This window comes from Vanessa atalanta, chromosome 10 (assembly GCF_905147765.1).
Source record: "Vanessa atalanta chromosome 10, ilVanAtal1.2, whole genome shotgun sequence".
NCBI classification, from domain to species: Eukaryota; Metazoa; Arthropoda; class Insecta; order Lepidoptera; family Nymphalidae; genus Vanessa; species Vanessa atalanta.
The window spans coordinates 6,498,711-6,511,803 of record NC_061880.1 but is presented as its reverse complement, the minus strand read 5'-3'; the positions used below and the strand labels follow the sequence as shown (position 1 = coordinate 6,511,803).

General features: G+C 30.0%; 1 protein-coding gene across 1 annotated transcript in view; it reads right to left on the bottom strand.

The window, feature by feature from the left end:
- LOC125067022 overlaps window positions 1-8,345 on the bottom strand; it is a 95,785-nt gene extending 87,440 nt beyond the window's left edge. The window contains exon 1 of the mRNA XM_047675392.1: window positions 8,282-8,345. The gene's annotated coding sequence lies outside the window, so the exon portion shown is untranslated. The remainder of the gene's footprint in view (window positions 1-8,281) is intronic.
- Between the last annotated feature and the right edge of the window lie 4,748 nt (window positions 8,346-13,093).

The following is a 13,093-nucleotide window of genomic DNA, read 5'->3' as shown; positions in this document are numbered from 1 at the left end:
TTACTGCAAATACAAACGATAATCAACAATGCCAACAAAACGGTCTACTTAAAACATCACCTGATTAATATATGAACAAAGAACAAATACTTAGAACTTGTTCCAGATATTTATCTACTTTTAAATATATGTATTTTAATTTAAGGATGTGTGTTAGTAGACTGACATTGTATTTGTATTTTTGCTTCAAGTGGTATACAGTTCAAGATACAAACTCAATGTTAGACTCATTATAATCTGTTCATTGTAAACTAACAACCGGTAAATGTCCCACTGTTGGACTATTAAGCTCACTTTCATTTCGGGATGTTTTAGATCATATTCCAGCACGCTGGTTACATATGTCATTCTCATCCAGCACATACAGGTTTCTTTTACGATGATGCAAGAGATCATGAAGATTTTGAATTAAATTAAAAAAAAACAAATGAAAATTTAATAATGCTTGCCTGATATTACACATATAAACTTTCCATATTAAGAGTAGTATTCTTATCACATCTTCGGTCACTACTCATTTATTTCTGTTCTTCAATCAATTCCATCAAGTATATATGCGCACAGATAGATTAAAAATATTTTAAGATTATATATTTTATATTTTTAGGATTATACTTTTAAAACAATACTTTAAAAGCAGACACTGCCAATAGTAGCCAAGGTATTTAAACTATCATCTTTATAAATAGTAAGTAAAACAGTAACAGACTATTAATGTCCCACAACTGGGCAAAATCGTTCTTGCCCTTTTGAGAAGAAGGTTTGGAGCTTACTCCATGGTTTACTCCTCAATGGTGTATGCACGTGGCAAACCTCTAGGTGGGCGTTTGTTATAAATATCATAATCGTTTTAGATATTAAATTTTAACTTTTTATATCACTAATCTTATTCCCATACGTAGAAAATAAATTTCGAGATTCTTATAAAAGCTAGTCATATTTTCAGGATTAAAGGATTGCCCAGTCGTGCCGCAGCTTCATAATCCTCTAATGAAGGATCCTACATGAGGTATTATTGTTCTATCTTCGTAAAACTCAGATATAAAACAGATGGTATTAATATTACAAAAAGAAAACTATACTGTTTCTTATTTAAACATTTTACTTACGTAAGAATTTTTTAATTCATATAAAGATTGTACGCATAGTATTACGTGTACCTTACACTTAACAGTATGTCAAATCCAAAATAAAAATCAGTTTTACATACAGTACAAATATATTATATAATATATTGAACAAAGAAATAAACTTCCACTAAGATACCTGTGTACAAATACAGAAGACAAACACCCGTATAGAAGGAGTTATACAATTGTTTGTCCACAGTGGGAACCGAGTTGACCAACGTACGCAACAAAGTTACAACGATCACTTCACAAACTAATGACAAATATTGATAATTTGATTCTCTAGAGTGAGATTTAATAAAATTAAAGAACTTTTGTATTCCGAATAATAAAACGTTAAACACGTCATTAAATACATGTCTTTAGGAATTAATGTACAAAGTCAATGATTGTCTAAATGCTTAATGTTCAATACGCAGGCCTTTTATTTTTCTATTTTAGGTATGGCTTTTGTAGGTCGATCTGTATGTACCAATCGCTCATCAGTTCCAACGCATTTGAAACATAGCCTTTTAATCCGAGTATGTACCATTTACCCGATCCGATCATCGTATCCATATCGCCTACGAACATCATGATTGATTATGTGGACGGTAGATACTTAATTATGAGGTGCGGTATCGATACGCTGCTCTGTTACCAGATACAACCAGTTCTATGAGTCAGTTATTGTCGAATTGTCAACACATGCACGAGCGAATTCGATACGTCTCTATAATTGTACCACGAAAATAATAAATAAAATTTATAGGTTAAGACCGATGATTGCGGGTTCAAACCCAGGCAAGCAGCACTGAATTTTCATATGTTTCATTTGTGTTTAAGATTCATCTCGTGCTCGGCGGTGAGGAAACCTGCATGTGTCTAATTTCAACTAAATTTTGCCACATGTGTATCCAACAACCCGCATTGAAGCAGCGTGGTGGAATATGTTTCAAACTCCTCAAAGGGAGAGGAGGCCTTAACCCAAAAGTGGGAAATTTACAGGCTATTGATGTAAAAAAAATAAAGAAAAAGATATGCTGAGTGAACCCAGCTAATAAAAACTATTGTAATAGGAATCTGAAATAGCAATTGCATGATGGAAAGCTGACACAGAACTGGACAATTTGATACACGATCATGATATGTTATGAAGTAAACTGAAAGCCTTTCACAATGAAATAAGAACCTTAATATGGGACGACCAATGATACGGTGATCGATTCAAGCAAAGGTGTCTAAACCCGGCTTAAAATCACATAACTTTTAGACAATGAGTGGCAGATGGTGGTTTTCGCTTCAAATTGTGCCGATGTCCAATGACCACTAACATAAAATTGAATTCCTAAAATTACCTTGTAAAGATGTTAATTTTTCCTTCAATATAGTTTACAAAAAGTCAAATTTACGTCAAGTAATGCTGAATGTGATCAAAATGAAGTCCTGCAGTTATAAAGATTATCGCAATGAACATTTTATTTGAGGAGGAGAATACCAAAAATGTAGCTGCTTTTAGTAGAAGTCGACGAGCAAATGTATAAACTAGTCGTAGGAATTGAGAATTTGCTAATTTTGTATCTGAATAGTTATAATCTTCGTGGATGTCATTAAAATGTCTTACGTTTTATATCAGAAAAAAATACAAAATATTCAGAGTATTTGGTAAACGGCACTTTACCCAACCATCAAATAAATTACGTTTCGTCGAACAAATCATTAAGCACTTTGTATAATATAATTAAAAACAAAGTTTTATTTAATCTATTATTAACAAGCAAAGTTAAATGAAAGTTCTATCTATTAAGGAATCAGATGTCCAAATGCCGACACTCTATAGGCATGTATTAAGAAATTCTGATAAAATCCACGTGCTCAAAATATATTAGACCAAGATATTTCCAACCGTCACGGGAGATTTAGTGGGGCTTACTATCGTATAAATCATTGGAAGAATTTATAGGTTTTCGGTATGTACGCTCGAGATATTCAAAGTTTTATACGAGTAAATCTTGATGAAAATTATTTTTGTTCTTTGTTTTTTTTTTAATTTTTTAATTAGGTCACAATGTTAGGTTATGTCTTAATTTGATCTCTACCTATATATGAACGAGGAAGACGTTTACAACTAAATATAATTTAATTTCGAAAAACTCACCAAAAATGTCATTTTAAAATTATAATTCCACTTTTACATAACAGCAAAATTCAACCAGTCTACAAATTTATATGTCCGAGTATCATCTGTGACAGTCCTTGTAAAACGGTAATGAGAGTATCACCGATCAATCTCTACCGTGTCTTCTCCATCCCCCGTGACATTGGCAAAATAATTTGTGCCTTTTTGGCACAAATAAAAGCCAAAAAAAAAAAAAATTCGAGCATAAGTTATAGCTTTGTCAACGTTATGAAAAGGTCTTCAGAAAAACCTACGTAAGTATTTATCTAGTCCCACGCTGATAACTAACGGTAAAATATTACCAGAATTAGATTTATCACCTAAACGAATAATATTTGTAGGCATTTTATAGAAAAAGAGGTTTTAGCTCCTATTTTAAAATCTAATATTTTTTTAAGATAGAGAGCAAGCTCTTAAATGACACAATTGAAGAGAAAATTAATACGACAAATCTTAACTGAATGTCAGAAGTTGAAATAAAAAAAAGGTTCTCTTAATTTTAGGTGTAAGTATCTAGAAAAAATAAGAAATGTAATGATAAAATGGTTAATATGCTTTGCTACACGTCGGCGAATTAGGCTCTTAATATATATAACGGAAAAAATAGCAGAACAAAGGCTTTTAGAGCAGTGACCTTTTATTATTGTCAAACATATTTTGTATACGAAAACTCTCATTGGATAATACGTCTAAGTATGTAATGATTAACATAGTAGAAGGAAAATAAAATCTGAAAATAAGAAGAAGGTTGACAGAATAGATCCAAACCATTTTTTAAGTTTTATTTTCTTAATATTTTAACGTTTACATCTGCATACACTCTTGCTGATCTCAGGGGGTCATCCCAGCGGAAATAGAAGCTATTTCACAAGACATATCACGTCAATTGCTGATAGATTTCAGATATCGTCTAACACTATATTCCAATTGATCGCAATGGAGACCCATTGAGATACGGCTATAATGCATTAAACCGTTTCATATCTAGATTTCTAGATATCACACGTTATAATGTACACTCATAGAACTCTTTTAGTTTATAACTTAACAAAAAAAAAATCCAACGCTTAACATTTAGTTTTTCTTTAAGAAAGTTAAGGTTAAAAGTTAAAGCTAACGGACACATCTTCGCTATATTCTTGCGATTCTCAAGAGAGTAATCCAAACGGAAGTAGAAGCATTCCACAAGACAAGTTACATTGGCTGTTTTCTGATATCACACACAGACAGACTAGTAATGTGGACACATTATAACATGAAATAATCAAACTTCTTGAGACTACACTACCCCGATCGAACAAGGAAACAAGACACTTCTGAATGTTAATACCTTTCTAATGATACATAATTTATTTATATCGGATCAGATACCAGCATCCATGTAAATCAACCACTACTACCTCAAAGCTTTTATTATTATGTAATCTAAAAAAAGAATGATGTGACCCACTATTCTATTGAATAAATATATTATTGATTGATTCATCTGTTTAACGGAGTTTTTTTTACATAAAATTCAACAACCCATTGTTTTAATACTATATACATAGATTACGTGATATTGATTCCGCCGTCAATACTTTATGTATACAAATAAATGGAGCTCAATAAGAACGGTTGAATCGATATATACTCAAAGGTAGAGTTATAGTTCGTTATAAAGTACATATTTAAAAATCATATTGCGCAACAACTACATATATTTTATTGCCACTTTTATTAACATTTTTTTTACGGAGCATCAACGAGGTGCTCTTTTAAGGCCCTTACTCCCTTTTGAGAATAAGCATCGGAACCTAATCTACCACAGTGTCAATTGCAGCTACGTTTGAATTATTCCTCTCCCTATGTATATCAACTCCCTATCCTTTACCGTCGAGTTCGAGATAAATCATAAACACATTAATTTTAACATGCATACTGAGTGATGGAGCTGGAATCATCGATTTAGGTTAGACCACTAGACCATCTCGGCTCGTACCTAATACCTACACAGATATATCAAATCATATTGTATTTGACTATTCCTTTTGTGTGCCTTATGAATACTAGCAACGTCTGACTTCGGCCTACGAGGATAGCAATAAACCTTCGAATTTCATAGTAGGTACCTATACTGTATAGCTGAGACAAGTATACTAGAGATTCTTAGACCATCTCGTCTTAAAAAATATTTTAAGTATATTAATATGTGTTATTTAAAACATATTTTATTAAAAACGAAATAATTAACTTAAAGAAGAACTTAGTAATTTTTGTCATATCTTTACATTACACTTTATTAAATTTAGTTAAAGGGCTGTCTCTTTATCCTGCAGCACAAGTGGATGTGTTTTTAGGTCACCACTTGAAAACATGATTGCTATCTGACCTCTGCACTCCAATGAGGGCAAACTAGCAATTTCTTAAGGTTATCATCAATCTAGTGTTCGCGATCTGATGTTTGACGTTTAGAATGGCGTGGCTTTAATGGAGATTGCAAATGTTAAAATTCAACACATTAATGAGCTGTTTTATTACTTTTTGCTAAAAATTTAGACGAACAATCGTCAGTTTCCATTCGGGTTTTGAATCAAGGTCAAGTCTCTGCTCGGCGAAAAATGTATGTCTGTTATCAAATAACAAAAAACATCGTTTGTTTCAATTTTATATTTATTTTTGTTTCGAGCATAGTTTGAAACTTATTCTTGTACTATATTTTATTAATCTAGCAAATTATGTGATAACGCATGGTAATTATAAGCTAAGAATAATATATAAATTAAGAATATTAACAATTTTATCTTCCTGACCAATTTTAGCTACGGAAGCCATTCAGAAGTTAGCCAACTATGCAGGAAATATTTTAGTGCATGTGTGTGTGTGCACAAACATAAGGAAACCTAAATCTCATGATCCATTTGGAGGCAATCTAGTACAGCGTATGACACGTTTGACACAAACCAGAGAATGTTCAGGCGCACGAGCAACGTACTTACACGCATGGCAATGTAAACTTTGACAGCACTAGGCTGCTTCTGAGAATTTCATGTTAAATCTTATAAACAAGCCACTAGATAACAATGTATTTATAGTTATAACGTTGATATTCACTCATATATAGAAAAATTAACCCACGCGAACCCGTATTTGCGGCGAGTACAACAAATACATTGTTTACAATTACCCAAATTGTGAATAATAATTCAACAAAACCTATACACCGGATATGCTCTGTCCATTAAAATATAAAAAATAATTACTTTAGAGAATAAATACCCTTTTAATTCGCTGTAGGAGATATATGTCATATAATACTTAATAATTCAGCATGTGTTGCAATTATAATAATAGACTTTATTAGACACAACGACAAAAAGACAAAGGAAATTTATTGCTAGTGATGCTAAAGCGGTATCGACAACGATGCGACCCCCGCGCCACCTATTTTGTGTTGTCGATACTGTGCCATAAACATCCACGCGAGGTCAATAAAATAACAAATGCACAAAGCTTGAACTCAATCGGAATACGAACACAAAAAATTGATCAATAATTAATAAATCATTTTTTATTAATTAATTTTCATGTTTTTAACTTAAACGAAAAATATTTTAATTTCATTAAATAGTTGAGACTATTTAATGAAATTAAAATATTCCAATAGAAGTACAAAACAAAAAGCGAAGCAAAGATATAAATATTCTAATAGAGAAAACAAATTACGAGCCTTTCAAAGAAAATGACCTAGATTTCTAAGTTATATTGAAGAAATATAGAGAAATCTGTACTGACCGAGAGAGACAGAATTTAATTATCGAGATTGCAAATAAATAAAACTAAGCAAGAAAGTTTTAGTCGATGGTCCTTTAATTCAATTAAATTCATTGTCATATACAATTTATACAAAAATTCATTGTTGTATATATTTCCAATATAAATTGGAACGCGACTAAACTATAATTGACTAACTGAAGTATAATTTCCTCAGGGACTTAGGCGTAATATTAAAGAGATTGTAGTTTTAATATATTGGTTCTATGAAACAACCCTGATACGTGGCTTCCTTAAATATGAAAAAACATACAATCCACATTAATAAAGATTAAATGGGGTAGTTAGAGACCGATACGTACTTATATATGTCTCAATATTGGTCGCAATTGATTACAATTTATAACCCTGAGGGTGGAAACTCAAAATGGCTTGGTATATTTTTATATACCTAATATCTAGTGGCTAAGTAGAATTTATTTATTTCTTTATGGAACTCAATGTAAGTTTCAAACGATATGATAGTTATCTACGCCTTAAGGTTTAAAACAATAACAGTTATATAATTTTTTTCTTTGTTATTTCATGATCAACTTCCGATTATAGTAGGGATATTAATTTGCGAGATACGAAACGAATTACAAAAAAAAAACGTACCTGAATGACTGTTACTTGTTAATTAACTCATTCGAATAATAATAGTTTATTTACAAATATTTTTGAGTTTTGCCGAACTTTAATGGATTCATGATACAATTAAACGATTATTTTTTTTCAATATAAGTCTTACTATTTAAGCCAATATTTGCTTAATCTAAAATTCTGTTATCTCTCGAAAATCTTATCAAATCTTATAAATATATAAAACGTGTTACCCTTATTCAACAACAAAATTCTAACAATAAAACAATTTAAATATAAAAATAAAAATCATTCGCTTCCTGATACACCTGATATTCCTGATATAATTTTATCGTGGTAAATATGTAGCCTCTCAGCTTATCATTCTTATTTATTTAAATTATAAAATTAAAAAAGTACTGTCCACCCAAATCTAACGGTTACTCAGAAGTACATATATTTAAAAAGTTACGAAACAGCAGCGACTATTTGAAATATCATTAAAACTTAACGAGAAACGCCGAGCGATCGAATTCAAGTACAATGTATCGTATAGATTTCAACCAACCGTATTTTCAATTATATCGACATCAATCTGAACCGGACATTATTTACTTACCATTATCGCCAGCCGATGAAATCAATCAATATGTAATCACATCGATCTGTCCATTTCAAACATTTTAACTATTGTTTTTATGAAAAAAAAGAATCCAAAAAAATATCTTTGTAACAATTTCTCAACACAAACACGTATGGGAAAAGCGATTCTGAAAGAACGTAGCGCTTCACATTTAATGCGTAGACGTCAGCTACGAACGGCCGCTGTAGATACACTGAGCGTCGTGTGCTACGAACTTCTAAGGCTATTATTTATATGTATGATAAGAGTCGTTCGGTTTCTTATTTTTATTTTAGGGTTCTTTAAATCGTTATACATAATATATTAAAGTTTCTTTTATTGCATACATTTTGTGAGATCAATTAAACCCCAGTTTTGGTGTCATGAAATTTTAACATTGGTTTAATCGTTTTTTTTTTATTATTATTAATAAAAAAAACATTATAAAATAGGCATATTACTCAATACAAGGTTATATTAGAGATAAAAAACATGGACTTAGTATTTACTGACTTTTAGGCAGGACATTAAAAAAAAACTATTCTTTACTGATATACTCTGTAATTAAAATGTTCGTATAGAGTAACTACTGTTTCATGCCGGTTCTTCTCGGTAGAATCTACTTTCCTAACCGGTAGTAGCTTTAAATTTAATTCAACAATGAAGCATTCACGATTCAAAAGTGCTATTATGATAGTGTCTAGGGATGAAGGAGGAATATACCATTAAATGGAATTTCGTCAAATTAATTTCTACATTAGGTTTATTATAAATTATTTTATAAAATATAGTTAAATAAATTGTTTGGAGTAGGATCAGCATCTGAAATTAGAAGGAAACTTCGACGATTGTATAGATTTTTCTGCCATTAACAGGTAAGATACGGAGTATGTATATGTTAATTTTCATCACTATTTTACACATTTTATTGTAAATTATTAATAATGATAATTTTACTTAACTTTATCTGTAAAAAAATTACAGATAAATACACTGATATTTTTCTTTTTTGGGAAATTATATTCTAAACCGGTGAAATCTTCAATTTATTAGTATGATATAATATTATATGTCAGTAAAAAGCTATAAAATGAACCTCAAAAGCAATTCCAAGTTTCATAGTTTGTATTCAGCTTATCATTTTCATGCCACGCTAGACTATTACAAGCAGTTTGAAGACACGTCATCTAACAAACTTTTGATGAAGATTTTTAGTAAAGTTATTTTATATGGTATCATTCTCAAAGCTAATAAACTTATTATTTAATCATAAATATTTACGACTTCTTTTTGATTTTACGTTAGAGTTAGGTGGATCTGATGTGGATCGATGTGATTGCTGGTTCATATCCGAACTCAATTTACTTATGCTCAACTTTTATTAATGATGTAATAAAGAAAACAACAATTATAAGTATTCTCAAGCATTGACACTCATAAGTAACAATTAAATTTAAAAAACTGCTTTTCGATTCAACTAGAAAATTAACTTATCATAGGCGGTCGTGAAGTTGGTAACAGTGTATAAGAAAAATGAAATAAAAAAATATATATAGTGACGTGTTTAAAAATGTATTTTTAAATATTTTGAAAAATCCCGCATTTTTTTAATCTTTGGGTAATTTATTAGAAAAGTAGTGATCCTAATATGGAGCAACTTGGAGTACACCGAATTCCGGGCCATTACGGGGCTTACTTTGATACTGACGGGCTGTTACATATTGGGAAATTTTACTTAAATACGACTCAAGTGCTATCCAACTCCTGATATTCTTATGCCTTTAAGCTTTAGTAATAATCTAATCTGTATGTAAGCTGTTTTTAAATATATCCGAGGATATATTTTTCAATTTTATATTAGTATAGTAAAAATAAAGAACTAAATCATAGATAAAATCTAAATAAAATATCAAGAGCCGTATTTATATAAAAATAAACTAGATATTATCAAGTTATTATTAAAAAACTTCATTAGTTTTATCCTTTATTATCGAACAAAGAAGAAATTTTAGACGGGACAGCTAAGTTACCCGGTTGTAGCTATAAGAAAAAGATCTTAAGAAACTTACCATGACTTTTACAGACTTTACGATGGGTATTCAATGTACCTTCAGAAAATAGTTGTATTAACGAAATAAATTCCGCGAAATTTTGTTTTATACATTCCGATCCTTTATCTAATAAAAATAAAAATAGTGTCTGTGAAACCGTCTGAAGTATCGGTTATAGAAATAACAAAACTTAAATGCCATATATTATACCCTATTCAAGTTAGCTTGATCTTTTTGACTGAAGGGCTAGAGATGAGAAACAGAAAATATAACAGTCGATGGAACGATGGAATGCGTAATTCGAATTAGAATTCAATTTTCTTATCTAATATTCTAGAAAGAGTTATACCAGCTAAAGAGACCCCAACCAAAAGGACTCCCGTTAACAATAACTTAACAATGATATTTAATAAGTATTTTTGTAATCGATATTTGTAGAGGTTACTGCCTGTTATTCTCGTCCCTAACGTCCGACCGATGTAACATTATACAAGCGTCTATTATTTTCAGTGCTTCTATTTAAATTTTACTTTGAAGCAATAACATATAATAGAAAAAGTCTTAAAATTTTCGGATAACACTTGAATCTTTAGGAACTTTTGTATTATATGTATTCTTTAAAATATTTTTACAATTTTTAAAATCATTAAATTAAGAAAATAATATGTTCGTCATTGCAAAGTTATGTCGATCAGAAAAATTTACACCTATCAAAAAGATCAAACTATCTTGTACCAGGTATAAAATATATAGTATAAAAGTGTAAAATAAAATGTCCAGAACAAATGATTTGTGTGTTAACAAAAATAATCGCAATCTGTGATTCATTATGACTGTATGAGTTGTTAAATTAAACAGAATTGATCTTTTATTAAGTAAAAATCGAAATGACGTAGATTTTACTTTTGAGCCCATGTCTAATAAATAAAATATTATTATTAGGTTTTGCGATGAAAAAAATACGACACGCGTAAAATTAATATAAATCAACAACTTCGATATTTGACCCGTTTCAAATGAATTGTGTTCTAACAAGTTGACAATTAATTATTACCACATTATACCATTTTAAAATATATCAAATGAAAACAGCCTTTCTTAAAAAGTGAAAGTTTCAATGACCTCAAACATAAAAATATATCTGTACTGAAAATCAGTATTGATTCTTTGCATACTACACATAATTATAATTTCACTTCAGAAATGTTACGAGTTCAATTTTGAGCAGCACTCTTAAGTTTCAAGTACCTAATTTATATTAAAACCGTCTCGTACTCCATGTTTGAAGAAAATATCGTGAGGAATACTGCATGTCTACAAAGAAATTCTAGAATATTTTATATCTGCCAAACCGCAATACAGCGTGGTCAATTAAACTCTGAATCCTCCTTAAAAACAAACTTAGAGGCCCAGCAACGAAATATTTTTATGCAAAAAAATGATGGCTACATTTAAATCAGGTTATTTATATATTTTTTCAATTTGTATTTTTAGTTTACACATTCCAAATAAAAAAGAGATGTTATCGTTTCAAAAAAGGCTTAGTTATATTGTTAGTAAATAAATTATATAATTTAATAGGAAAGAATTTTTAGCAATAAAAAATAAAAAATCATATAATAAAAAAAACCAAAATAGATTTTACTTACAAAAAGGTTCACAGATTAGCCGAATTATATTATTATTTGATGCATTTAGTTAGTTTATAAAACAATATGCTTAAAACGATTAGTTTAATTCAGACTATTTTAGAATAATCAAAGCTACATCTTTTTATTTACTTGATTAATATTATGGAGCCATCATGTTAATAACAAAAGAATGAATATTTCATTCCAACTTAATTTTGTTAGTGTCTACGTTGTATGAATCATCACCAATATCATCATAATTGCATAGTATAAAACGTCGCTTACCGCTGTCTGTCCCTATGTATGCTTAGATCTTTAAAATTACACAACGGATTTTGATGCGGTTTTATTTAATAGCTAAAATGATTCAAGAGGAAGGTTTATATAATACATGCACAATTACTATATTGTGCATGTATTATATAAACCTGAAAAACACTGATCATTTTAGAGGTTTAAAGTGATGTCGTAAATAAAAATTTGATTTTCACTTACAATGCTAACGCTGGCTGAACCCTAAGAGACAGACCAAAATAATGTGTTACAGTGTTATACACCTTAAAAAGGTCTTAAAAAAAGTTCGTGATGGTATATGTCTATCTCTTAGGGATAGCCCACGACAACCATTTTTTAGCCTTTACTTTTTACAAGAAATAATGGCTTATTTTCGAAGCAATTTTAAGCCATACAGCATTAATCCTTATCCAATTAGGTACCTTAAATACATTGTGCATTTAATATAAATCAATAGGACTCTTTATAGCATGTAATTTAAATGAATATTTTCGAAGATATTACAGATATAAAAGACAGATACATAGTGGTTTGTATTTTCTAACAACTGAAAAACTGTGAACGTTAAAGATATTCTGTAGTATATTTAGTGACAGCATTGCACCCATGCGAAGCCGGGGCGGGTCGTTAGTTGTAAATAAAAACAAAAAAATGAAATATTGAAATAACAGTAGAAAAATAATGACTACGACATATGCGGGATCATATTAAATAAATTCAATATGTCTATTTTTAAATTGAATAATTAATTAATGATAATATTTTGGTTGCATCTTTCCTCCCGCTCAAAATTGCCTATTTTAATAAACGAACCTTTTTTTATTAAATGTGAA